This window comes from Typopeltis vanoorti, chromosome 17, assembly GCF_054136105.1.
Source record: "Typopeltis vanoorti isolate ZY-2024b chromosome 17, IOZ_Tvanoo_1.0, whole genome shotgun sequence".
Taxonomy (NCBI): Eukaryota; Metazoa; Arthropoda; class Arachnida; order Uropygi; family Thelyphonidae; genus Typopeltis; species Typopeltis vanoorti.
In genome coordinates, this window is record NC_143565.1 from 112,464,644 (window position 1) to 112,492,391 (window position 27,748).

General features: G+C 34.2%; 1 long non-coding RNA gene across 1 annotated transcript; it reads left to right on the forward strand.

The window, feature by feature from the left end:
- The first annotated feature begins 14,626 nt into the window (after positions 1-14,626).
- Positions 14,627-20,111, forward strand: LOC150097800 (uncharacterized). The gene is made up of 2 exons (XR_016549693.1): positions 14,627-14,706; positions 18,999-20,111. It is a non-coding gene; the product is annotated as an uncharacterized LOC150097800 (long non-coding RNA).
- The last annotated feature ends 7,637 nt before the right edge of the window (positions 20,112-27,748 follow it).

Genomic DNA, 27,748 nt, shown 5'->3' on the forward strand with positions numbered 1-27,748 from the left:
CTATTGATCATGAAGTAATCTATAATGCCGTTTTTATAGTAGATTGACCATTGATTCTTTTACTATTATACTGCAAGAGTTTTATCTTGATCCATCTGGAGTGATGACAATTTGGTTAACAATATATCTCAAGTTTGTGCATTTGTCATTTTTCAAATGCAAATTGATATAATGCTGTTTTCAGTTGAACGTGTTTTAGACCACGAGAACATCTGAAATCATCATTTTTACAGTCTCTTCAATATCGACATAAATAATTTAGCAAAAGAACTCATCTAAATATACAGCCAGTGCAGAGTGCTTCTTTATTCAGTGAATAAAAAACCGCTATTGTGAGCCCAGTTTTCCCTGTTCGATATTCAACTAAAGAAAAGAATGCTTTACCGGATATTAAACAAGAAGAAAATGGAATTAAAATCTAAGAAGAGTTTGCTGTCATCACCTTTACTCGGATTATTTTGCAGATATGATCTTCCGGAGAATTCCATCGAAATATAAGAAAGGTAAATGTTTACTTACTGCTAAAAGAGTTTATTATTAGCATGAAATTAACTTAGCATATGAACCTCTAAGTATTATTATTTTATTTCAGTTTGGCATCCCTTGCGAAATATATTACGTAGCAGAAAATATTTACAGCGTTCGGTGTTTTAAAGCAAGATTAGACATGTTAAAAACGCTGAAAATAGCTTTGAGGAAACAAAAACTGTTTCAACATGTCGGTTTTTGTTTGACCATTAATGAGCACTTGGCACAGGCTAACATCACTAGTAATCAATATTCAAAGGAAAAAGTAATGCAAACAGATCTGCTCTGCTGTGAATTGTTGGAAAACTTTCACATTTCAGCCAGCGGAAATGTTAAAGTGCTACCTTAGCTAAGAAATTCATAGGAAAAAGGAAAGCTAATAAAAGGACAAAGAACTCGACAAGGGTGGTATGGAAATGTTGACAGTCTGCTGATGATGAATAATCAGCATAGTTCAAAGAGTGGACAGAAATTCATGGATTAGTAACAAGACTATCTAAAGAGCTGCACATCCTTAGTTTCTACAGAAGGCAACTCGTTTTAAGAAAATCAACCAATCGCCAGAGCAGATTACATTGGTGTAAGAAACATCGTCTAACTTGCGGAAAGCCAGATTATTGATATACAACAAGAATTACACCACATCCATTTAGGATAAGATGAGCGAGGGAGTGTAATGGATGCCTGGGATATCTTATACCAAAGTGAATCGTTCTGATCGAAGTTAGCTGGAGTAGGTTTAACGATCAAAAGTTACTTCTTTTGTTTATGAACTCAGATATGCTTTAGTGTCTACAATGATTAACATCGAAAGATAGGTATTATTTCTGAATAACGCAATGCTTTTTATATAACGAAAATTTTACGTTTTACAAACTCAGTCCTGGTCTTCATCCCACCAGACATCGTTCAGAAAAATAGGAAAATTGAAATAGTCCACAAAACCCTACTCGTACAGAGTATGGCAATGAGCGCGCGTGCGTGTGGGTGGGTGGGTGGCTGTGGTTTTTCTTTCAGACTTTTCTGAAACGTATCTAATCCTTAGACCTCTAACGGCGTTAAATATGCTACAACATTTCTAGTCTTTCGTGGGCGAGATTCGCAGCAAAGAAAAAAAAATAAGGATAATCCACAGTCCCTATTTCCTTCCTTCCTGTTGTATAATAATTAAAGACGCCGTTCTAAACACAAATAGTGTTTTTAAAACATAAATGCTGTGTTTTATCCTGCTATATAAGTCATCTCAAAATTCCCGTATTTCTAAATAACGTTTGGTATTTTATATTATAGCAAGTGCAGTTTCCATGGTCTTTAATAACAGCGTTTTATTAGCAAATTTAATCAACAGCTAGTTACAATGTTTCCATTCTGTTCACTGAAAGTTCAACTTAACCTACTTAAAGAAGATTACCTAAAAATTTATGCTTCCGTCTTCGTTCATGTCCATCTTCGGATATCCTCTGTACTCGTTCTTCATCGGGAATTTTACTATTGAAGTCTGAATCTTGAAACCGAAAGCCAAGCTGGTCTATAAGAACCGGTCTTAGTGAAGTGTTCGTTTTTCCTTCCTTATGCATTCTAAAAACAAATAACGAAGCTGCAGTGGTGCATCCAAATGGGTCAAGGTTCTGAAAGAAATTATCTTAATAATGAAGTCTGCTGGTGCGAAGTAATGCAGACCTTATAACTTTCGTGCTTCAATATTTAGATTTCTGGAAATCCTAATACTAACACATATATATAAACAAATTATTTGTGTACGGTCTGGAAATAATTTACGTAATTTGTCGAAACATTTGGAAGTTTCAGCTAATTATTATGGTGTAATGAATGCAGCTTTTGTGTTGCAAAATTCAGCCTGTTTACTATAATCGTTTGCTTATCGAATCGCCAAACGAGGTTTCAGAAACAACTGCACTATAAAAATACTTCAAAAAACCAAAAGCAAAAATAAAGATTACGTAGTAATCTTTATTTGAAGATGATAATTTTTGTTTCTGTTCCAATACTAAAAGTCATCGAAGTGCTGTAGACTAGAACTACAAATTCGTCATTTGAGTCCGTGACTAAAACCTCCCAGCGGCAGCCCAGGCGACAGGTCGGTTGGGAGTGTTACTAACAAGAAGTCGCATCTAAGTAACACGCGGACCCTGCATAGGAAGCGGGAATAACGCGTATTGAAAGAAGAAGAAGTCCGTGACTAAAATACAGAAGAACAGAATGCCAAAAAGAACTGGCGTAATAAACTGAAAGAACTCTTCGGAGAAAAAGAACACAAGTTTAGTGATACAGTCGTTGCGTCTACGTGCGCATAACAACTTTGAATATTTTAACTAAATATTTTGTTGTGCGATTGAAGCTACTAAAGCAGGATTTATGATGCTGATTTATTTGTCATTGAGTCTAATTTAGCGACACCTAAACGTCCTTTGATGTGTCTCCACGTTATCTAGCTCTCCAGAGCATTAAAAGATAATTTATGAAATTATATTTTAATTCATTGGAATAAAATATAGAAATTCTGTAGTAATCATTGCTTTAGTGTGAAGTTCGTCGATAAAGGGGAAATATAATTCTTCTTTTCTAAACTTTTTTATGATTTTATTCTGTTAATTGTTTAACATATGCTTCATTTAAAAGTTATCTTTTAGTTTGATGCATTAAAGTCTGTTTACATTCCCGATATACAGGTTAAGTAAATATCGGGATCGTAAGCTTTGACAAAGTTGAAATGAATTTTTTGAACGATTCAGTGGTTTCAATTATTTAATTTTAAACACTTTTAATATTTAGAACTATTAAGATATTGAGCATTTAATATTTTAATATTTCAATTGTTTTTGTTGATTTGACTGTTGATTAAAGACGTTACTTTTGACAAAAAGAAAAAAACATTAAATTTAAAAAATAAAAAAATAATAAATAAAACTATTGTCAATGGTCTATTTTTAAAAGAAAATAAAAGAATTTAGCCTTGTCTAAATAATAATCTTTTTAAAAAATATGTACTTGATTCATTGTGTGGTAAGAAAATATTCGAATTTTCTTCTGTCACTATCCGAATTTATTTACTTAATTTTGGGATCATAATTAGGAATTTGCTTTTAATCTGTTCGTAACTCCAATTATCTATCAAAAAATAAGAATTTATATTTATATACTTTATGTGTGCTTTGAAATTTAATGTGTCACTTAAAAATTAAAATAGGGTTTTTAACTACAGTGATTTAAACTTGAAAAATACTTTAATACTTGAGAATGTACTCATTTATCATAAATTTTATTATTATTATTAGTAGTAGTAGTATTAACAGACCTCCGTGGAGTCAGAAGACTCATCGTGGAAGGTCCCACTTTCACATGCACAGCTCCTTATACATCGACTTAAATGCATTCGCTGTTACCACACTCTCAGGCGATGCATTCCAATCACCCCCACTTTCCATGCAAAAAATCTACTCCCATCCATTGCTCACACCCACTTTATACAGCTTCCAGGATGGCCTCTGATTCTCCAGATATTCTATGAAAAATGTCATCCACGCTAATCTGGTAATTACTCCTTATCAACTTATACTCCTCATCATGTCTCCCCTCTTCCTTTTATCCACTAGGCTGTAATTTGCATTCCCTCAATCTCTCCTCATATTCCACATTCCAGAGACCAGAATCCAACTAATTCAGTTATCTCTGGACCAACTACACTCATCATCCTTTTAAAAATCTGGCGACCAAATCTGTGCACAGTGATCCATATACGGCCTGATCAAAGTCTTGTATAATGGAATCAAAAGATCCTTACTTCTACATGTCAGTGTTCTCCGCATCATTACCATAATCTTCTGTGTCATCCTCACAATTTTAGCAAAATGTCCATGAAACTTCAATTCTCTATCCACTACAACCTCCAAATCCTTCACTTCCTCCAAAATATCCCCACCAATCCTAACTTTTGCAACGTTAAACTGACATCTCCACACACTCACCCATTCAGAGAGTCTATTTAGGTCCTCTTGCAAAACTCAACATTTGCTCTACTTCTCATAACTCTTCCCAACTTTGCATCATCTGCAAACACTTTATCGCCATTTAAGCCCTTTCCAATTTCATTTACATACAAATTAAATAACCATTGCCCCAAAAACAGACTCCAGGGGCACGCCGCTAGTGACTTTCCTCTTCTGGGATATCACTCCCCCATACACAACCTGTTGATACCTATCAGACAGCCAATCTCCAATTCAGCGCACTAAGCTACTGTCCAACCTCATGCGTTTCAAGTTAACTATTAGTTTGTCATATATATATATATATATATATATATATATATATATATATATATATATATATATATATATATATATATATATATACTGCCCCTTGTCCAATGCATTCGTCACCTTTGTTATAATTAGTAAGCAGGTTGCTAAACACGGATTTCCTTTAGCAAACCCATGTTATCCATTAAATAGAATTTTACTGCTTCCCACTCAGTTCTGAATCCTTGTCCTCTCTTGCTTCTCTGATACCTTGAATACAACTGCAGACAAGCAGATTGGCCTATAGAAGCCTTACTCTTATCATCTCCTTTATGAAGCGAAACAGTTTTGCCATCTTTCCATTCTTTTGGAAACTGGGCTAATCTAAGACCCATGTTAAAAATGTACGTCAAAGCTGTTGTTAACTTCCTGGAACATTCCCTCAAGACACGCAGCGATATACCATCAAGTCCCATGGCCTTGTTGACATCAAGTTTACTTAATTCTTCGTATGCCTCCTGAGCACTCACCATCAGTGATTCCGCCCCCATTCCACTGCTCTCGAGTTCTGCATTATGTTACCTTTAGATTTCATAAAGTTTAGATTATACATAAAACATAAAGTTTAATTTTCAAATGGTATTTTATCTTCAAATCGTAATATTTCTAAATTCCCATTTAAAAACAAATATTGCAGTTGTTCTACAAGTTGGATATATGTATTTTATTCCAAGCTTTCATAGTTATGTCAATACTAAATAATTCATCTCTCTAATTTTAAATCTTCTTTATTAATATGCTTTTCCAGATTGCATAAACCTCTACTTTCCAATTAAAAAAGAAAAATAAAATATTCAGGTTCTTTAATATCAGCAGAACGCTAGCCTCGTATAACATTAGTGGAAAACGTACGGGATCGAAACCGTTAAAGCGAAACACCACTGTACACAATCAATGTTGTTAACGAAGAATCTCTGATTTTGTTAGCAACAAGGTCTAGTTTTAAATATGGGGGGGGGGGGGAGAACACATTATACTGAATGGTACTTTCTCTATACTGGTAATTGAACTGTATTTCAGCAGTTTATTGTGAGTTTTTTTTTTCTATCTATAACTGTAATCTGATACAACGTTTGAAGGCAATGATTCTTGCCACAGTATATGCCTTGATTTAACCACTTTCAGCATTTCTGAAAAATCATATTAATAGCTTTCCATGTGGAATAGTTCGCTATTCTTCATTTCAACGATAGTATTATCCGTGGATTAGTAGCAAGAATAAAAATGTTAATTAAGGAAGATCAGGGACGATTTATACCTAGAGAGTTGCTCAAGAGAGAACCTGGATTTAGAAACATTAAAATATTGGTAACCTGGATTAGGAAAGTGCCGGCAGAGAACCTAGAACTTGGTAAAGATCTTAGAACTCAGAATTAGGATCACAGACTATTGCAAATATATGGTTTCTCATTCTGTGAGTCATTGAATGTATTGTTTTTTCAGCCTTCATTATGATCCGGCAGATTTGACAGTAATAGTGACAAAATAATGACTTTTATTTACGAAGCATCTGGGACCATCAAACTCACTGCTACGTAGAAAAGGCTCAAAGGTAACTTTCATTTCTTTCATCCCACGCCATTAATAATAAGTAATTTTGTCAAATTATTGGCCTGTACAATAGTAAAAAAATAATTCTCCTTTTTGTTTCATATCCAAAGAACTTTGCACCTTCAATATTAAATTCTGCAGTTGTCGGAATGTCCTTGAACTGATTGCATTTGGGTCATTTGTCATTTTACCAGTTATTATTATTATTATTATTATTCGTGACACCTCCAAGGAGTCCGAAAACTCATCGCAGGAGGACACCTACTGTACAACTCTCCGTCTGCACCACTACCGAACCTCTAACACCAATCAACTATATCAGCGCCATCTACCGCCCACCACGACAACAAGTATTTTTTGTCTATAAATTGCGTGTGTTCTGAAGGGCCGATTTGTCTGTATGCGAGATGAAAAATCCGAGTTTCCGGGAGACAAAACCCTGCTACCTCCGTATAAGATCGGCTAACTTAGTTCTAATTCTTTCAGTTCAACAAATGAAAGAATTTTTTCATGAAAAAAAAATTGCAAGAAAAAAAACTTCATGAGAGATATTCCTTTCAGTGCTACTTAAGAAAAATGAATGCTAGGAGTTCAAGGAAAAATGGAGAGACAAATAGAAAGATAAAAAAAATGTCATGGCTAGTCGTAAACTTATAATTAACTTATCTTTAGTCTTGATGGCCGGGACTCTGCACGGAATTGCGACTACCATTAAGCCTTTCCAGAAATCTATGTTATCAAATAGCTGGTTCCTTCAAAGCTTTATCTCTATCTGAAATCACAAAAACATGAATTTCTGAAATCATTTCGGTTAAGAAATTTGAAACTTATGATGCACGTAATCGTACAGATAACATGAAACTTTTAATAATTTTAGAAGTTGTAGTATCATAGGCTACTCCCATTGTGATATTCTTTCTTAATTTGATTATGGTCTTTCCCTCTCTACCTCCACCGTGATAGAAACACGAGACTAGAGAAGACTCCTCAGAGCATCGCGTCCAGCCTTCACTTCACTTACTAGGAAGGAATTATTTGATCGTCATAAAAGTGGAGGAGTTGAAAATTGCTTTCTAGAGTGTAAACGTCTTCTGAAATCTAAATAATGCATAACTGGCTATACTGTTAAGCATATTTTTGCAACCCATATATTCAGATGCTCATTTATTAGTGCTCTACTCAGAGCATGAATTGCCTAGCACTATAAGAACACCAAATGGGATCATCTTCGTGATTTCTGTACCTTATTTCCTTGTTTATTTATTTTTCAGTACTAATATTGAAATATTTAGTTTCTATACCTGAACATTGTTTCTCCAAGAAGTGTAATAAGGCTATACAAGAATAGCCAGGAATATCGTAGTTGGGTCCTTCAAAATTTAGATCTTCCTTTTCTGTTTATACTAATAATGAGAAATAGTTTACTAGCAAACTATCAACACATCTAAAACTGTTTCTGAAAATGGATGAAAGTAGAAAATTTGCATCATAAATTATAATAAAATTAGACCTGATTCCACGTTTTCCTCAAATTTTTGCATAGATGATTTCAGTAATCTTCTATGCAATAAGTTATTGAAAATAACTCATTTGAAGAAAAGTAAGGAATTGTTTTAAAAAACGTACGTCCTCCTCCCATTCCAAACATGCAATAATGAATTTCCTTTGAATGATGAATTTGAGTTTTCTTCAGAAAGAGAACAGAAAACCATATTCAAAATATATACCACAAAGTCTCCTGATTCTAATTGCATTGCTATATCACCTTTTTCATTATTTCTTTTCCCACAGGCGTATGTAATGCAGCCTGAAAATTAACCCATGTTTATCCCATTCCTAAGAAGAGGGGCAAATCTTTGCCATCAAATTATTGTCCGGTTTCACTCACTTTAGAGCCTTTTGAATAACACTCTGCCTGAAGTCTATGAGTAATAAAGATTTATTCAACCAATGCTGATCAACAAGGGACCTTCCTACTTATGCCAACTTTTGAACAAACGCTTGCAGAGTGTTTTGGGGATGGCAGGTGGGTCATAAGGCATTGAAAGGGTTTTGGCAAACAAATGCTCGTTAAACAAGCTCCATGAGATTTGGATTCTTTCTGGACGACATCCAGAAAGAAAGCTGGTAACGACGACATTATTTCTGGACGACATGTGCAGCGGTTAACCGATCTTTATTCTCCAACTGAGAAATTAATGCTAGCCTGCACAAGGCGCTGTTCTTTCAGCTGTTCCCTTATAAATATCAGCAATCTTCTCCAGTCGAATGCAAATCCAATACGGACTTGCTGATTTCAGAACCTTGTACTCCACTTCCTCATTTGAAAACTCTTGCACTCCACACATCGCCGAAGTTTCCAGAATATCAATTGTATACGCTTCTAATATCTAAGTTTCAAACCATTCTTCAATTTTTCCAAATTTTCTTAACTTCAATACTAATAAAATTGAATTATATTGGTTTTATTTTCTTGCAAAAAAGAACTCTCATTTCTTCCATCTTTTTTATTTTAGCTTTTTTGGGTGTGTGTGTTTTTATGCTTTGTTTATACACATTATTTTATGCTTTGAGAGGTGAGATTTTTCATTTCCATTTTGCATACTCTTCACCAAGTTTTATCTTCAGTATCAGTTTAATTTAAATGCCATTTATGAAAAACATTAGAGTTATTCTGATACACAATGAATTAGGACAATATACAATTATATGATTCAAGTTATTTAAATATTACTTCATGCTTTACCTTGACATACATTACCGTTTTCCTTAGAAAACGAAGTTTAATAAGTTTAGAAGTATTATGAGTCTTTTATGCAAAACCACCCTCTCTCTCTCTCTCTCTCTCTCTCTCTCTCTCTCTAAATGTTGTTACTTGGAGAATATTTGTACTATCGTCAAAACTTTATGTACAAACTTTTTTCAGCTGCAAAGTGAAATTTTAAGAAAGAAATCATTTTGCAGCCGGATCTTAAAACTGGAAGAAAAAGGAAAACACTTTTCTGAGGAGGTTGTTCATCTTGGTCCAAACTTTCTTCATATCCAGATTACTAGTTAAAAATATAATATTACAGACTCTAAATAAATGAATTCAAAAAAAATTGTATTCTGCCCACATAGAATGTCTTAAATATTAAGTATATTATTTATGTGTGTATAGAAACCATGGGCGGCTCGTGCATAGGCACTGCGGAACTGCAACCCCCCTTTTCTCGCTATATAAAAAAAATCAGGTAACGCCTTTTATTCCTTTATAAGAGTAGGCGAGGCCCTTATACCCTATCTAGCTATTGGAGACTGAGTGGGCAGTTCAATTTCTACCGGTAGCCAATCAGAGATAGCTGGTCCATGTCTATCACTAATTATAGCAGCCACCGATGAACAGGCTGACAAACAAGTGCTGCCATCTCTTGATACCTAACCCTAACAAGATATGTTATTGTCTAAAATAATGTGGGTATTAGGGGTATTTTCCTGAGTTTACGGGAGGAAAAACCCGCTTGTTCGTGCCAGAGATCGACTAACTCGGGAACCGTTCGAAAAAAGGCTTAGAAAAAGTTTCCCCAGTCAGCGACTAGACTTGAACTTAAGTTTAACTTCGAGCGACCTTGCGTAGAGGACGCAAGCACCACTAAGCTACACAGGCTTCGATGTATAAATATATTTATTAATTTATTTATATTTGCTTGTAATATTTAATTTCATCATCAACAATCCTATACAATTCTCTTATTTTGTTCAAAAAATAATAAAAATCCATTTTGTAACACTTAGGAGGGCGAAGGACGCTAGCAGCACTGTGTTTACCATAGTGGCATATTGCTACGCGCGCAAGCATATGCACGTCTTAATGAAATGCGAGCTATTAGCGTAATGCGGCACTGGACGTCGCGCAGTGCCACTGTTGTTTATATGCAGTTTGTGCCAGTAGTAGAGTGTTCGTAGTGCTTATCGTGTTTACTCGGTCTCTTTAAATATTGGGACCTTACAATTAAAGGATTTAATTGTAATGTCCAAAAATCGTAAATCGATTCCTTTAATTACAATTAAAGGAATGGATTTTTTTTTTAAGTAATTTTGAATTATACTAAACTGTGTAATTTTATCGATAATAAACAATATTTTTTTCATGTTTAATTTTTTTTTTTAATTTTTACCATAATTTTGATATTTTATCCAAACACGTATACACTGTACTTACAGTGTGTATGTATATTTTGAAAGTTGCAGCACCCCCCCCCCCCCCCCCACACACACACCATTTCAAGCCACGAGCCGCCACTGGTAGAAACGTTTTTATATATTATGAAATGTATAAGAGTGGAAAAATGTTAAATATTATTAACTGTATTTAATATTTGATAAATCCTTGAATATATAATTAAATATATAATATAATATGGAAACAAATGTATTATATCGGTTTCCGAATTTTATTTATTTATTTTTATTTTTATTTTTTTTTGTTTCAGAGAGAAACAGTTCGTTTTTGCTACTTCTGGACGGTGAAGGATCTCTATAATGAGCCGCGAACTTCTATTATCTGTGTCGTAGTTTTCCATCGCAGTAATTATCATAGTGCCTTTAGTGGCTTGTTGTCTGCTCCGGAAAATGACAACACTACTTCCTTTACAAACAGGTAAGAAAATTATTTTTTATATGATAATCTTCTTGAGTTTGCGAAAGAACAAGCGGACATTGATTCAACGTGTAAAATTAAAAAGGTGCCTGTCTGCTCGTGAAGTGTCTTTGGGAGGAAACTACACCGGTTGCGAGATCGACTTACTCGTATTCAGCTGAAAATTCTTTGTTTTCTCTCCTCCTACACGGATTCAAAGAGGGATCTTTCCAACCAGACGAATACAGAAGCGATGTATTAATCCCATACCATACTAAACGAAACCATACAGTTTGATATGGTTTCGAATTCGATTATCTAATTTTTCACTAAACGTGGCTTGATTTAGTTCAAACTTGGAACGACTGGATAATTCGGTGAAATCCTGAAATACCAAATATCGTGCAACCAGAGCAGATGGGTTATATTCCTTAAACGGATTAAAGGAACATACTTGGTGCTTGCCTGTGATGTTCGTTATTGTAAACTTCATTCTTTCTTTCTTTCTCTTCCGTAGTCCTAAATGGACCGTTGGGTCATTCATGGCTGGTAAGTGATATTCTTTGTTAGCCTCCTCCAATCATCTCGGTCTCTTGTTCTTGATGTCAGTTGAGAAAGGGAGGAATTTGTCCATTTTTTTGATGTTATCAGTCCATTTTAATCTAGGTCGGCCCCTAACTGTTGGTCCCGGAACGATTCCTTCTAGTGTTTGCTTTGGAATGCCATTAGCCCTCTCCACATGTCCGAACCATTTCATCTGTCTTCTTCTGATGACTGTCAGAATATTTTCCATTCTTCTCCCGTCTATTGAATCAATCAGTTTTCGGACATTTTCATTGGTTTCGTGAGCGGTATAGGGAATTATCAAAAGTCTTCTGTAAGTTTTCATTTCAGAAGACAGGAGTCTCCTCTCATCTTCCCTCAATAAAGTCCAGGCCTCACAACCATACAAGAGGATAGAATTCACCAAGGTGTCAATTAGTCTTAGTCTGATTGAGATTGCCATTCTGTTATCTCTCCACAATGGTTTTAACTTCTATAGGGCCACGGTTGCCTTAGCAATTCGGTATTTAATGTCGGTTTTTGAACGACCATCTTGACTCAACGTGCTTCCTAGATAAGTGAACTAGTTTACATTCTCAATTTGTTTATTGCCAATTTGTACCTTTAAGAGTTCAATGTCTGACTTTGAGGTTATCATTGTTTTTGTTTTTTGCAGATTTATGTATAATTCATATTTTTTTTAATATTCCGGAAACGCGATTGGTTATCTCTTGTAATTCTTCTTCACTTTCTGCCAGAAGATCGATATCGTCTGCAAAACGTAAGAAGTTGTTTATTCTTAGTGCGCCAACTGCTATTCCAGTGTCATACTCATGAAGAGCTTCATCTATGACATATTCCAGAAAACAATTAAAAAGAAGAGGGGACAAGATGCATCCCTGTCTTACCCCCCGTTCTGCCCAGAACGGTTCACTGCTGTAATTTTTAATTTCAATTCTCATATCAGATGAGGAATAAAGAGATTTAATGATCCTAAATTGTAAACTATATAGAAAAAAAAAAATTTAAAAAGCGCTGAATGTTTATTGTATTCGTGGTACGAACCATGATAACATAACCAAGTATAATATATTTTGCATCTTCGTTGTTTATCATATCAAATGAAGCAAGGCGATACTTTTGTTATTCTACTGATTTTGGATAATATCACTAATTTTAACATTTATGATAATCCTGGTATTAGACAAAAATTCCAGCTGCAACTTAACATTTATCTGTTTAAGACCTTCTGTTTCACTAAAAGATAAAAGGCAGTTCTTTTAGCCCAAACGTTTTTTTTTTTCTTTGAAAATTGTAGACAGCTTGTTTTCAATTCTCACAATTGCCGAGGTCGAGCGCATTCTTTGGCTTGCTAGATAATACAGTTAAACACGATGTGTTTTCTAAGCCTAACGGATATTTATACCAGTTCTAGTGTCTTTTACTGTCGAGTTCTCTAATTTACGGAATTAAAATGCTCTCAGCTGAGAAAATCTGTTTTTTTTTTTTTTTTTTATTTATTTATTTATTTATTTATACGGGGGGTATAAAAAGTTCTGATAAATACCTAGAACAAATAATGATATCAAAGCAATGATATAACCATGAAAATAAAGAGGTGGGGAATAAAGAGTTTTAAGATATGTTCTTTCTTGTGATTGTATCAGTTGCTTTAATATCATGTTTGTTCTAGGTGTTTATCAGAACTTTCCAGACCCCCATCCCTCGTACATCATGAAAAATTTTATGAATTTCATTTTCATAATTTAACTTGAACCCTTTAAAAAAAAAAAATTTGCAAAGTTAAATTCAAAACGTAATTATAAACATAAGTTTTCAGTTATTTATCGACTTACTCTTTAGATTTGCCATTAAAAAAGTAAATTATATTACTGTATAGTTTTAAGGATGGATGGCTTATGGGAAGAAAGGCTACATCAGCTAAATGAAGCCTCCAGAGTAATTGGATTAAAAATAAATAGAGAAAAAACAAAAATAATGATGAATAAATACATAAACCACAGAACTGTCAAAGTTGAAAACCATGAAATACAACAAGTTACTTCATGTGTATATTTGGGCCAATTGTTATCCTTTGAGGATTGCCAAAGAAAAGAGATTGGACGAAGAATTCACCTTGAATGGATGGGAAAATGAGACATATTCAGAAGTGACATCCCTATGAGTCTAAAAAGGAAAGCTTTCGACCAGTGCATACTTCCTGACCTAACATACAGAGGAGAAACATGGACTTTAACATAAGCCCTAAACAAAAAGCTGAGAACAACACAACATCGCATGGAGAGAAGTATGCTAAAAATAACATTTAGAGATAGGAAGACAAATACCTGGATAAGATCTCAAACAGGTGTCATGGATGTTGTAAAATACATTAAACAGGCTAAGTGGAGATGGGCTGGCCATATTGCCAGATGCAGTGACGGGAGATGGACTAGAAGAACAACAGAGTGGAGACCAATGGATGGAGCAAGACCGAGAAGAAGGTGGAGGGATGAACTGGAACATATTGCAGGAGTGAGATGGATGGGAGAGGCAGAAAACCGAGTGGGCTGGAAAATCATGGGGGAGACCTCGTCCAGCAGTGGACAGAACCAAAAGGTTGAAGAAGATTAGTTTTAAGGAGTTTTCAACAAAATTCATTATAAAAATTATATTATATAAGATTTGTTTTAAAATTTGCTTTGAATGCATCTTCAACTAACACTCTACTGCTATGACAGCATAAAAGTTCCAATCCCCCTTGAAAAGGGTGGATCGCCTCTTTCGATCTCGAAAGGGCTTACTGTTTTCGAATTAAACCTGTTTTTTTTTTCAGAGAGAAATCAGAGGAGTTCTGTACAAGCCAGCAGAGTGCACATTACTAAAATTAACCTGTTTTCTTCACGGAATCGATCTCTCCAAGCTCCAATGCAGTAGACACACTCTGCTCGGTAGAACTACGTCAGTGCATCGAATGGAAAGCCATCACGTGGTGTGAAATGAAAACATTCTCCACAGTTGTTAAAACTCTGGTGAGTTTCTGATGTTTTTCAGTACATGTTTAGAAATCGCCTGCATTTAAATTCTGAATTCATTATTTAAGGAAGAAATAAGACTCTTTGAAATAATTTTGAAAAGCAGCTGAAGGTATTGGCAAAGTACTCAATTCATCATTCAACTTATTATTCTTTCTTTCTTTTAATATTTTTTTCTTCTACGATTACCACCGTATATATTGATTTGTTTTATTTTTTTTTATTTAAATGATATTGCTATGATAATATTGTCTTCAAAGTTTATAGATTTTTTCCCCTTCTTCTTTAGACGACCTTGAAAGAATAACAAACGTAGACCACTTTTTGGCAATTGTTGCTAATCAGGTAATATTTATTATTATGAAATTTACTAAATTGAGGGTGACTGCAAAAATTATTAAGAAAATGAGGAATTGGTAAGAATGGTGAATAAGGAAGATCCTTTCTGATTCTTACAATGGTTTGAGAAGGAAGAACCGCTTCTTCCTCAAAAATAAAGTTGTGGCTATCGCATTTCCCGCACTTCATGGTGCACTTATCGCTCTGCTGATATTTAACACTAAGATAATCCTCACCAAGGTACTTGTAGAAGCCACATATAAAGCATTTCTTCCGAAGACCAGGATAGCTGACTATTACTCTTGAAAAGCCAATGAAAATAATAATAATAATGGGTTTCTCGATTATGTTATAAACATTATCGATCCAGTGTTGTCTGAATTATCTGCATCATCTTTTTTTGTTTGTTTGTTTCACAGAGGACACCCTCTTGAAAAAAAAAAAAAAAAAAAAATTTGTTGTAACTGCATCGTTAGTTCTCTTGTATATTGTTGATTTTAGCAACCAAAGTAGAATTACGATCGATACAGGGGAGAAATCAAAGCCTTCTAAAAACTCATTCTGTGCTTTGAATTTTTTGGAACCTGAGCAACGTGGTAGACTCTTTATATACATAAATGCTTTTGGAACTCTCTTCCATCCTAACAAAGCTACTAACCATCGTAGAGCGTGCTATACAACTTTGGAAACTACACATTTTGCAATATGTGAACTAACTACAAGCCCTACAGTTCTCATCCTGGGTAAAAGCGAAGCTACAAACAAGTAATTATAAGAAAGATAGAGAACTTTAAGTGAAAAAAGATGCGTTGACGAAATTCGAAATAACTTCTTGGTAAAAAAAAAAAAAAAAATTAGATCCACCAGCAAGAATCCGAACCCTATTTACGAAGAAATTCCGTACTAGTTCTAGACCAACGCCAGCAAAAAATAAAAAGTGTTCCGTGCTGATGCAATCACTGGTGCAGAATTGGCAGAAAGAAACCTGAGAGAGATCCTGAGAGAGATTAAAATTCAGAAATTCTGATTTCTTTTATTAACTGTGCACCCCCAACACTAGGCATCTCTTACAAGAGGGTGCAGTAACTAATTAGAAAAGAGCTGTAGATAAAAGACGTCGTACTTAAACTGCTCCACTAAACTAACTGCTCCGCAGCTCCTCACATGGACGGATCGAACGATGACGACCATTGTCGAATGCGATCGATTAGAAATCCATTCGGTGAGTCAGAATGAAAGAAACTGCAATGGGGCGGGTCATTTAGAGGAGTCACATTTCCATATGTTATGATAGAGTTGGAACTTTTCTACATATAAAGAGAAATAAATAAATAAATAAATATAAATAGGGGGGTGATTTCCGAAACCAACTAACATGTACCCCCAAAAAGTTTATCTGTTGCTTTTAAAAGATAAACTATTATTTTCTATACAAAGTTTTTTTTCTTTTTAATGAAATTCTTGAGTGACGTATTATAATTCATAAGACACTGTGTTCCAATTTTATCCAAATAAGTCAAATTCATCTAGATGGTATTTTTTTTTTAATCGGGAAATTAACATTTCAGAAAACGAAGCAAATCGAGATCAAAGAAGCCGATGCTAATCAAGCATCGAAGTATACTTTTCACTCATTGCTTTAAGCGAAAAGCAATTTAAAATAATAAATTTCCTGAATTGCTAGACCATGGCGCCACGAGAGATCGCAGAATTATATTTTCCACCGTATATTGTTTCTTTAAGTGAAAGCAGTTCGTTTCAGTCCACAAGTTACAGATGCAACTGGGACATCGGCGGAAATTACACCCGAAGTAACTTAGGGTAGTATAATGATGTCTCGATCAATCGCGTGCGTTTTTTTCCGGCTGTTTTGTCTGTTCTATAGGAGGGAAAAACAGTATTTACAATGGGAAAAATCCGAGCTTCCAGGAGAGAAATCCCACCACCATTTGAAGGTTCCTCGCCTCCTAGATGGAATTCTGCTCCTTCAAACTGAAGGACAAACACCGCATCATTCTGGCTGCTCTACTAATACTTTATTTTTATCCGCTTGACAGTCCAACTTGGATGATCCAGTGAATAGCGTGTCCGCTCTCCAGACTGTGGATTCGAATCACATTGTGGCACGGGTGATGTTGAATATCTCTGACTCGATTTCATCGGTCGATGTGAGACCACTAGTCTGCTTATTGGAGGTTTAAGTGGTTTGAGAAAGTTCCATGTTTGACCAGTAGAAGGGTACTCCCAAATTATCTAATCCTTAGACCTCTGACAGTATTAAATATGCTATAACATTTATAGTATTTTGTGGGTGGGATTCGCAATAAAAATAATAATAAGGATAATCCACAGCAGGGGCGGCTCGTGCATAGGCACTACGGAACTGCAGCACCCCCAATTTTTCTCGATATATAAATAAATTTATTAATTTGTTTATATTTGCTTGTAATATTAAATTTTATCATCAACAATTCTATACAATTCTCTTATTTTGTATAAAAAATAATAAAAATCCATCTTGTAACGCCTAGGAGGGCAAAGGACGCTAGCAGCACTGTGTTTACCACAGTGTCATATTGCTACGCGCGCAAGCATATGCACGTCATAGTGAGACGCGAGCTATTAGCGTAATGCGGCACTGTGGGTCACGCAGTTCCACTGTTGTTTATATGCAGTTTGCGCCAGTAGTAGAGTGTTCGTAGTGCTTATCGTGTTTACTCCGTCTCTTTAAATATTTGGACATTACAATTAAAGACATAACATTTGTTGTAGTCTTTATTTTAGAACATTATTGGGTTATGATAATGGAATTTATTTTTTAGTAATTTTGAATTATACCAAACTGTATAATTTTATCGATAATAAACAATATCTTTTCATGTTTAATTTTTTACCATAATTTTGATATTTTATCCAAACACGTATTCACTGTACTTACGGTGTGTATGTATATTTCGAAAGTTACAGCACCTCCCCCCCCCCCACGATTTCAAGCCACGAGCCGCCACTGATCCACAGTCTCTAATTATTTTCTTTCTTCTTTCCTCTTGTAGAATAATTAAAGACACTGTTCTAAACATAAATAGTGTGTTCTTTCTTTTAGCCTGCTATGTAGATCATCCCAAAAATTCCCATATTTCTAAATACTGCTTGTATTTTATTTTATATCAAGTGCAGTTTCAAAGGCAATAACAGATTATCCACATATACACGTAATCAACATACTGCAGCCAAACTTAAAAATTTATGCTTGCGAGTTTGATTATAAGCGTTACTTCCTCATCATTCTTATCTTTTAACAAATTCGTTATTTATTATTTGGTTGATGGTCGGTCTCTGGGATGCTTCAGGCTCCAACATCAGTCGAACGATGTTCTTCGCGCGCTCACTTGAGGAGTCCTCGACAGCGGATGTCGAGGACTCTTCACCGATGACAGCGGATTACTTGCCCGACATTTGGTTTCCGTATAAAGTCGAAAAACGGCACTCTTTAAAAGGCATGGAGTTATTTACCATAATGTAAAGGCAAACGCTAACATTCCCGATATCTGCAGCCATTGGATCTTAACCATCGCCTTTGATCACTTCTGGAGCCATATATGTAGGACTACCAAAAAACGTCCTATTCAGCTCAGTATGACATTTGATTCATTGTTTATAAATAATACAGTATATTCGAATTTGCTTCCTGTCGCTTTCCGACTTAATTTACTTAATTTTGGAATTTTAATTAGGAATTTACTTTTAATCTGTCCGTAACTCCATTTATCTATCTAAAAATAACAATTTATATACTTTTTGTACGCTTTGAAAGTTAATATATCACTTAAAAAATTAAAATACGGTGTTTGACTGTGATTTAAACTTGACAAAAAAAAAAATTCATTTAGCATCAAGTTTCGATTTCAATGGTATCTTATCCTCAAATTTTAATATTTCTAAACTCCCATTTATTCGGTTTCATAGTTATGTTAATACTAAATAACCTCCCTCTATCTATCTATCTATCTATCTACAGTATCTTATATTTATGAATTTTAAATATGCTTTTATTTTGCTTTTCAGATGAAACTCTACTTTCCAGTTTAAAAAAAAAAATGAAGGAAAGAAAGAAAGATAAACATCCGGTTCTTTTATACCAGAACATCAGCCTCGTATAAGATTAGTGGAAAACGTAAGGGATCCACATCCGGTAAAGCGAAACACTTTCGAACATCCGATTTCCATTTTACCACTTCTGTATTGATGGATGTTGTTAACGATCAACCTCTGATTTTGTTAGCATCAAGGTCTAGTTTTAAATATTGGAAAACCAACAAGTTACATTGAATGACACTTTCTCCATACTGGTAATTGAACTGTATTTCAGCAGTTTCTTGTGAGTTGTTGTTTTTTTTCAATCTATAACTGTAATCTAATGCAACGTTGGAAGGCAATGATTCTTGCCACAGTATATGCCTTGAGTTAACCACTTTCAGACGATCATCTGGTCATTGGAGTACAGCGTACTTTTAGACACTATTGGACACTGAATCTGCAAGTGTAGGTTACCATTTTCATACATTTAGAATTAGAAATAGTAATAGACACGTAAATCTGGGCATACTTATATACATAACATACAGTCCTTGATCAACTGTGTGAAGTAGAATCTCTCTCTTGGTAATTCGCTTGACTAGGATTTCATTCTTTGAAGGAATCACAAAATGTTGTGTGTTCCATCGTCCACATGAATGTATCCGCTCGCAAATTCCAACAGTTCCTCTCCTTACAGGAAACTTCGTTCTGGATGAGTACACGAAGTGTCAAATTTTACACATTTCAATCTAATTGGTACATAATGGCCTTCGGGTTCTTCAAAGATTTTAACCGACACAGAGTAACGTTTTCTTCTCTTATCATAGGAAGCGTTGAATCACATTCCTTCACAAAACTTATCTCTAGTAGTTAATACGACATCTTGAAAAAGCGTAGTTGTTTAACACTAATTAAACTATATGCAGATTTGTTAAGCTTTTTTGTAAAAGCGACTTTTACGCATTAATGTTTTTTAAATTAATTACAATGTCACAACCATACTGTGTTCTTTATAAAATTCTTATGGAAGAATATGTAAATATATTGCTCTTGTATACGTTAACTGTAAGTAAAAAATCAAATAAAACTTTTTAAGTGCAATTGCAGTTTTTATTATTTTTCGCTGTTAATGACATCAGTTACCATATCGACATAGCGCTGTTTGTAGAGATTTAAAAATGAACGAAGCATTTTGGGGATTGCCTCTTGCAGTTTAGTAAACAACAAATTGAAAACGCTGGAGATAAACTGGATAAACTGTGAAGGGAATCAAAGTTTGTCCGGTATATTGTCATAAATAAATAACTCTGGAACAATATTACAAGCACATCATAACTGTTTTGGAGAAAAAAAAAAAATTTTTTTTTCAATTCTAATGTGAATCCCATCTACAAAGAGTTGTAGATGGGATTCACATCACACCACTTCAGATCTCCAGGAAGCAGAGTGATGGTCGCTTATCGGGTAAGTAATAAAGATATGTATAATCATTAATGCTATATTAGTATTCGAATACAGAGACTGTTGGTTGAAGGGCGAAGACCCTATCCATTCAGCTAATCAGTCCTGCAATTCCTTGGTGATGATTTGTGCAGAGGAATGACGGCACTCACGCACAGCACCTTTGAGAGTTCTCTTGTCCCTTTCCGTCAATTTACTTGACCTTCCTGAACGTTTCTTGGTAGTCGTAAGTCCTCACGTTTCCATTTACTAATAACGTCTTGATCGTGGGGGTTGCAATTTTCCTGAAATCGCACGCACGGACAGGTTGTATATATATATCTTGATATTTCTAGCCTGGCTCCCACTGATCAGACCTCAATAAAGGTCGAAACCGGTCTGGGTAGTGGCCAATTGCCTTTAACACATAGCATCATACATCTCCTCCAGGAGATGTGCTTTACATTAAGGGTAAATATTAAGAATAGTGATCGGAGCTTATGCCACCTTTACCACGAGTTGCCTTGGTCTTGCACTACCTGTAGGATCAGCTAGCCTTGCATCACTTGCAGGCGCAAACTTGACTTGTTTGTCTGTTTGCTTACTTGGGATATGGAATAAAACCAGGTTTAAAATTGCTTGGTATTTTTAACATTTATTATACCCAAGGTAAAAATACTTACTAAAATACTAAAGAGCAATTTAGGAATAAGGTGAGACACCTTTTGGCAACTCTTATAGGTAAATATGACTTCTCCATTGCTTTTATGTTAGTATCACCACCTCTGGATCTGGCTCCCACTGACGAGACGAGATCAATAAAGGTCGAAACCGGTCTGGGCACTGGCCCTTCCCTGAATGCATAGCATTATACATGTCCGCAAGGAGATGTGCTTTGTATTATGGGAGATACCTAAGACAAGGAGTGATGAGAGCTTGGAAATGATGTATTGGTCCACCTTTACCACGAGTTGCCTCAGTCCTGAAGATACTTCAGGAGCAAACTTTGTTTCCTTACACTTGGATAAAGGATTAAACTAAATTTACTATAGTCTAACCAAGTGGAAAAAACTTCCACCAGTCCTATAGAACTTTTCTATATCACCCAAATGGAAGACGTCCTAGAGGAAGACCCCGCAGAAGGATGGATAACATTGAAATGGACATCAAAGAGCTGAAGCTGCAAAACTGGAAGGAGTTGGCTAAAGATGGGAAAAAATGGAGAACTGTGGTGCTTGCAGCTAAGAACCTTAAGGGTTCGTGAAGCTCAAGAAGAAGAAGATATATATATATATATATATATAACGTCCTGGCGTGAATAACATCAGGACGTTATTCACTACACTTCGAAAAATCCGATCTCTTATAAGCCATCCTAAGCCTAAGCATCACAATCTGAAATATCCTGGCGTATATAAACTATGGTGATGCTGTAGCGACTGCATTCATCATGATAATAGTATTTAAATACATTCTTATATTCACGAATTTCATCGAAAGTCATCTGTGTTTCGCGTCAACAATTCCGAAATTTATTTACAGCTGACATTTCCATGAAGGAAGAATAATCTCTTTAATTTAGTGGACATCCGAGATAACCAACACCCCTCCCAATAATATAATGGAAGAGTCCTAGCCAGAGTCCATAACGTTCCAAGATAGCCATGTATGCCCATTAGTTGATGACCCCACGGAAATGAAAGACGGACTTCACCCTTCCAGTCATTGCTCTCATGACTGCGCCGATACTTCTATTTTCCTTTTCTCATATTCTCAGCAGATCCCCAAGCCACAATCTCTCACTCTCTCTCACACACACACACACACACGCACACAAAGCACCTTTCGCTATGTTCCTCATAGTCACCTTTCCTTTCGTTTATCGGTGGATTATCTTTTTTCTAGTCGCGATTTTCAAGATTTAGCGGAGGATGTATAAATTTTGCAACGTGATCATGAATAATTCCATCAGCCAAAGGTAAGCGATTATTCGCGTTAATAACAGCTTGCTTTTCATTATTCTTAATATTTTTTGTATTAGTTTATTTTTATTTCATTTATTGTTTTCTTTTATATTAAAACCCTTCGTTCGCTATCACAACTAATGCCAATTTAAAATTAATGATTTTTAAAATGCATTTTAAAAATAATTTCTCAGTGACTTTTTATGCAGTATATTTTTAACATCTTTTACGCAAAACTATTCTATCCCATAAATGATAAATGAATTATCATCAATAACTACATCACGACACGTTGTAGACGTTTCTTATATAAATTTAATATAAGTTGACATAATTTGAATGGTACCACAATAACAAATAAGTGTGTTGTTAAACTAAAAGCTTTAAATTAGGTGATCATTTATCGTTTTAACTATTTTTTAAATAAATGTCTAGATTTTATCAAAAGTTATTACAAGCAACTTTTCTTTTCCCATTTTAAAAGCTAAACATCCATTAATAATAATAATAATAATTGATAATTGTAGTATAATTATTAAGTATTTTGTTTTGTAATCTAGTTTTAAAGATAAATGGAAATTTAATATAAAATATTGACATATATAATATTTTGCATTCTACTAAATGAATTAAAAATTAAATTCTACAAAAAAATGTAAATAATTTTTATTAGAACATCAAGATATTTAATGAATATACCTTCGTAAAATAGTTTTTAAAAATATAAATAAAAACGCAGTTTAGTAAATGCGCTTTTATAAACGTTAAAAAAACAAACAGTTTCGTGAATGTGTTTTCATAAAAAGACCAAACGAACATGTTTCATATCCCAACGAATAACGAAAAACTACTTTCGTGTTTTTGTTTTGCACTGAATTGGAATGTCATACGATTAACATGTCGTACGCATTCTTTGTTTTGTTATGTAAGACGCGCATAGCTAAGCCATTCGATGATGCAAACAGTAATCAACCACAAATAACAAAGTGTATGCTTCCTTTTGGAATAGCTAAGTGTGTTTTAAAATACTTCTTGGTATGATCAAGTTCACACTCTCAACCAAGACATAAGATGAATCATATAATATGTGAAATAATTTTGTTCCCATTTTTCTTTATTAAATTAAAGATAAATACTAAATTAGTTAACTATTCTAAAAATCTTCTAAAAATGTTCTAAACTCTAAAAAAGGAAGCAGTTCAAGAACATTCGAAGAGTATAGAATTCCAGGCAGTCGTGAGATAAAAATAAATAAATAAAATAAAAAATGGGAAAGGGGGGGGGGATACAGTATATATTAATAAGAAGAAAATCAACAGATACATATACATGATACATAAATATATATCCTTGCCTTTATAAATAAGATTGAGGGCAACTATATATATATTCTTTTTTGGCTTGTCTGACGTATTACAAGGAATCTTAAAAAAATAAAATAAAAAATTCAAGATCCTTTCCATTTTTTTTTTATTTTCTCGGTTAAAATTCTAGTTTATTAGCAGAACAATTTGAAATGATAATTTCGCCCACGATTTGATGGAATTCAATTAAATGTATTGATCACAATTAAAATCTGGGGACATTTTGCTGCTGTAATTAGACCAAAAAGATACAAGTGTGTGTGTGTGTGTACAGCACTTATGCCAAAAAGTGGCCCATCGTTGAAGTGTTATAATGAAAAGTCTTGCTCTACAAGAATTCTATTTCAAATTTGATCTTTCTATGATTGTCTACGATTATTTTGTTAATTTAATATCAAATTAATATCTGATTAATAATTTAATCAGATATTTGATGCGAAAGAATACACGAAATTCTTTCTCATTTAGGGCCAGAAAATTAAGGGCCATATCAGAAATGTTTCGCAATGCTACTATTTTATTATTGGAATTTTAAAAGACAAGAAAATAACAATACAAACTTCCGTGAGCTATTAAAAATTTAAGGGGATATTCAAGCAGCCAAATAGACTCCTGCCATTAATTATTTTAAATATCCAAAAATAAATCTAGCTTGATAATCAAATACTTAATTGCTTCAGTTATTCGCTAATAACATTTATTTCAAATGTTGACCCAACAGTATTATAATTATTAAGAATAATTAAATCCACGCCGATGGAGGGATTCGAACCCGACATGGCATGGATGTTTGCGATTTATTCTTAAAAAATATATATATATATATATATATATATTTTTTTTTTTTTAAGAATAAATATTTAATGACTTAAACCGAGATAAAATATGAAGTTTTAATGAAAATGAATACAACTAGTTTCAGCCTAAAAATGAAAAAAAAAAAGCTTAGCCCACTCATACAAATGTACTGTAGGTTTACTAACAACATTTCGTGGATGAGAAACCACATAAAAAAAATTCCACCAAAGTCTATAAATAGTTTTTATTTTTCTTTTGTTTACTTTCTGTTTAAGTAAAACTTCGCGAACGTTTGATTTTTAGTTTTGATTCGTGAAAGATAAGAACGATTACACGTTTCTGGAACGCCTTTGCAAACAACTCGGCTTGAGATAAGCACTAAAGCATGAACACAGTTGAATACTGTCTGTAAAGTTCTTTTGTTTCTCGAGAGATGGCAGTACGCGATTCTATGAAACGCTTCATGATTATGAGCGAGTGATTTTGCTTGAATAAATGCAAATCATGCTTCAATTAAAAACAATAATTACAATTTACAGCGTTTTAAAACAACTGCAGTAATTAGGTAGCTTGAATTGACCTGACAAATTAAATGTCATTAGAAATTAATTCTCTAAATTAGACCTCATTTTTCTCTTACTTTTCGTTTTGAGTATCAGTAGGTCTTTTAACAACAAAATGAAAAATACAATATAAATTTAAAAAGCATAAAGTTTTTTTTTTTCTTAATTCTGAATAATACGTAGTCTATAGCTTACTATTTACATCCGTTGGAAATTGGGGTTAGAGGGAGTCATGTGAGTCAAAACATGACGAATAGCAAATGAGCCTGTTCTCTCTCTATAGAGTTAGTGAACTCGCATAAAAACCCTGGGAGCGTTAGTGAGGGGGAGGAAGAAAAGAGGAAAAGGAAGACCCAATTAATGTGATTAGCTATGTGGAAGTTGGCTGTGATTTAACATTGAAACATGCAACAACTGAGAACACAAAACGTCTGTTGTTCAGCGAAGCTAAAGTGTCAACAGTCGCAAAATCAATCATAAGAAATTGTTATCATGAATATAATGAAATAGCATAGTTTGTAAAAATATAATATAATACGAAAATGAAGGTCACGTAATTAACCGCAATAAACGCCATCTACCGCTGATTGTCTGCTTTTAATATTTGGTCAGTCATTCTCTTCAGACATCCAAATTTTAGCAGCAGAGATTCGAAACGAGTAATATTAAATATCCTTCACTAGAGAAATGCTTCTTCGCAGGTGGCACTGCATTCTTTAGAATGTCTCAGTATAAAGAGTCCCTGCTATCAGCAAAATAAGTAAACAGTTTTGAAATATAGTTCTCAGGTACGCACACATACGCGTGTATGCATACGTAAATTCACACTTTCAGTTTCGTGGGTTTCAGTTTCTCATCTTCACTACTGGATGCAGCTATGTTGACGGTTACGAACTGAAGAGTATAAGCTTAAAACATACGCTGAAAGAAAGTTAAAAAAAAATAATAAAAATAGTTTCACGAATTAAAATAAATACGGTTATTAATGACCAACAAAGGATAGGAAGAAAGTCCAGTCCAGCAGTGAATATTTCATCTCAAGGTCAAAATAATTACACGACAAATAACATCATTAGAATTCACCGAGTATTAGTAAAAGAAATTACACACTAAACAGTTATTTGCTGTGGTAATTACTTTTAATGTGGTAATTACCGTGCGAGATATTCCGAAGTAAAAATTGTGAGATGGCCGTGTTTAAGAAAAGAGAAATCACATAAAAAATGTTACCCGTCTTGTATTTTTTGTAATATTCCTTTATTAAAAATTTAATTAAATTCTTAATTTCAACAACTAAAACCTCCCTGAATTCGCGTGAATCATATTATTTATATTGAAGGGAAATTTTTGCCAGTCTCGTTAACAGAGAAGATAGCATAGTACCAGCTCTCCGGTGTGAGATGAATTTCGTCCTCCGATGTGCGGTTGACTGACCTCCGGCTTACTGGAGGCCAGAAGTGGCTTCAAAAGAAGTTCGTTGTTTGGTGTCCAGAGCAGAATTATGTAAATAAATATTTTTGAAAATAAAAACCTTAGTCCATCTACGGTACTAATGTACTAGAAGTCCCAATCTCGACAAGTTTTTCTCGCAAGCTTCGATGCCTCCACAGTTTTCATAAATTGTATTCAAGAAAAGGGAATAATTTTCCTTAATCCATTTTGAATCCCATTTGCACATAATTACTAAAGCCCAATCGTTTCCTTTTCTCGCTGGTAGTTGGAATAGTTGGTAACCCTGAGTTGAACACGCAATCAACGCTACAACCTATTTCTAGTTTTTCACATAATTTGTCTGTTATTATGACGGCTTATTTTAGCTGGCCTTGTGACGTCATCATCTGTACATACGACCATCCAGCTACTAAGGAAGCCACGGCAAAATTAGAATAAAAGTATACGATAATTCTAGAATGTCCAGGATGTACGGGTTTGTCCAAACCGGTACCATAATTTATTGTGCTGTTCGGATGACGTAATAAAAAGGTGGAAAGCGAAACTTCTAAATGACTCAGGAAATATGCGCTATCCCACCCATTATTCTGCTTGTTCATTGCCCAAAGTCACGAAGGTTAAATTAGTTTTTCAAGAATTTCGCCACACTAGACTGTTTGAAGTTGTCGACCTACGGATGATGTTGTCTGTTTATTATTATTATTATTATTATTATTATTATTATTATTATTATTATTATTATTATTATTTTAATCTGAGAAAACTAATATCGAACCACATGAATTTATGCTTATCAGGTGCGACAAAATCATGTTTTCATGCGAAGTTTGATTCAATACTTTCTTCTACATCTGTGACCTACATCCGTTTAGTGTTCACACACACACACACACAAAAAAAAAAAAACTATGCTTATTTCCTTCCTTTACATCCATTCCTATTAAGATAGCTTATCTTTCACACACACACACACACACACACACACAAAAAAATTCTTTCCTTTGTTGAAGAATGTTAAAAAAAATGTAATTTATTTCATGCCTTTTATTTGTCAGTTTTTAATGTATAAGAAATAAACACGATATTTATACTATTGTTGGCACTTGGAATTAATGTTTGCCCTTTCTATAGCAAAATAGCTTAATTAAGTGTAGATA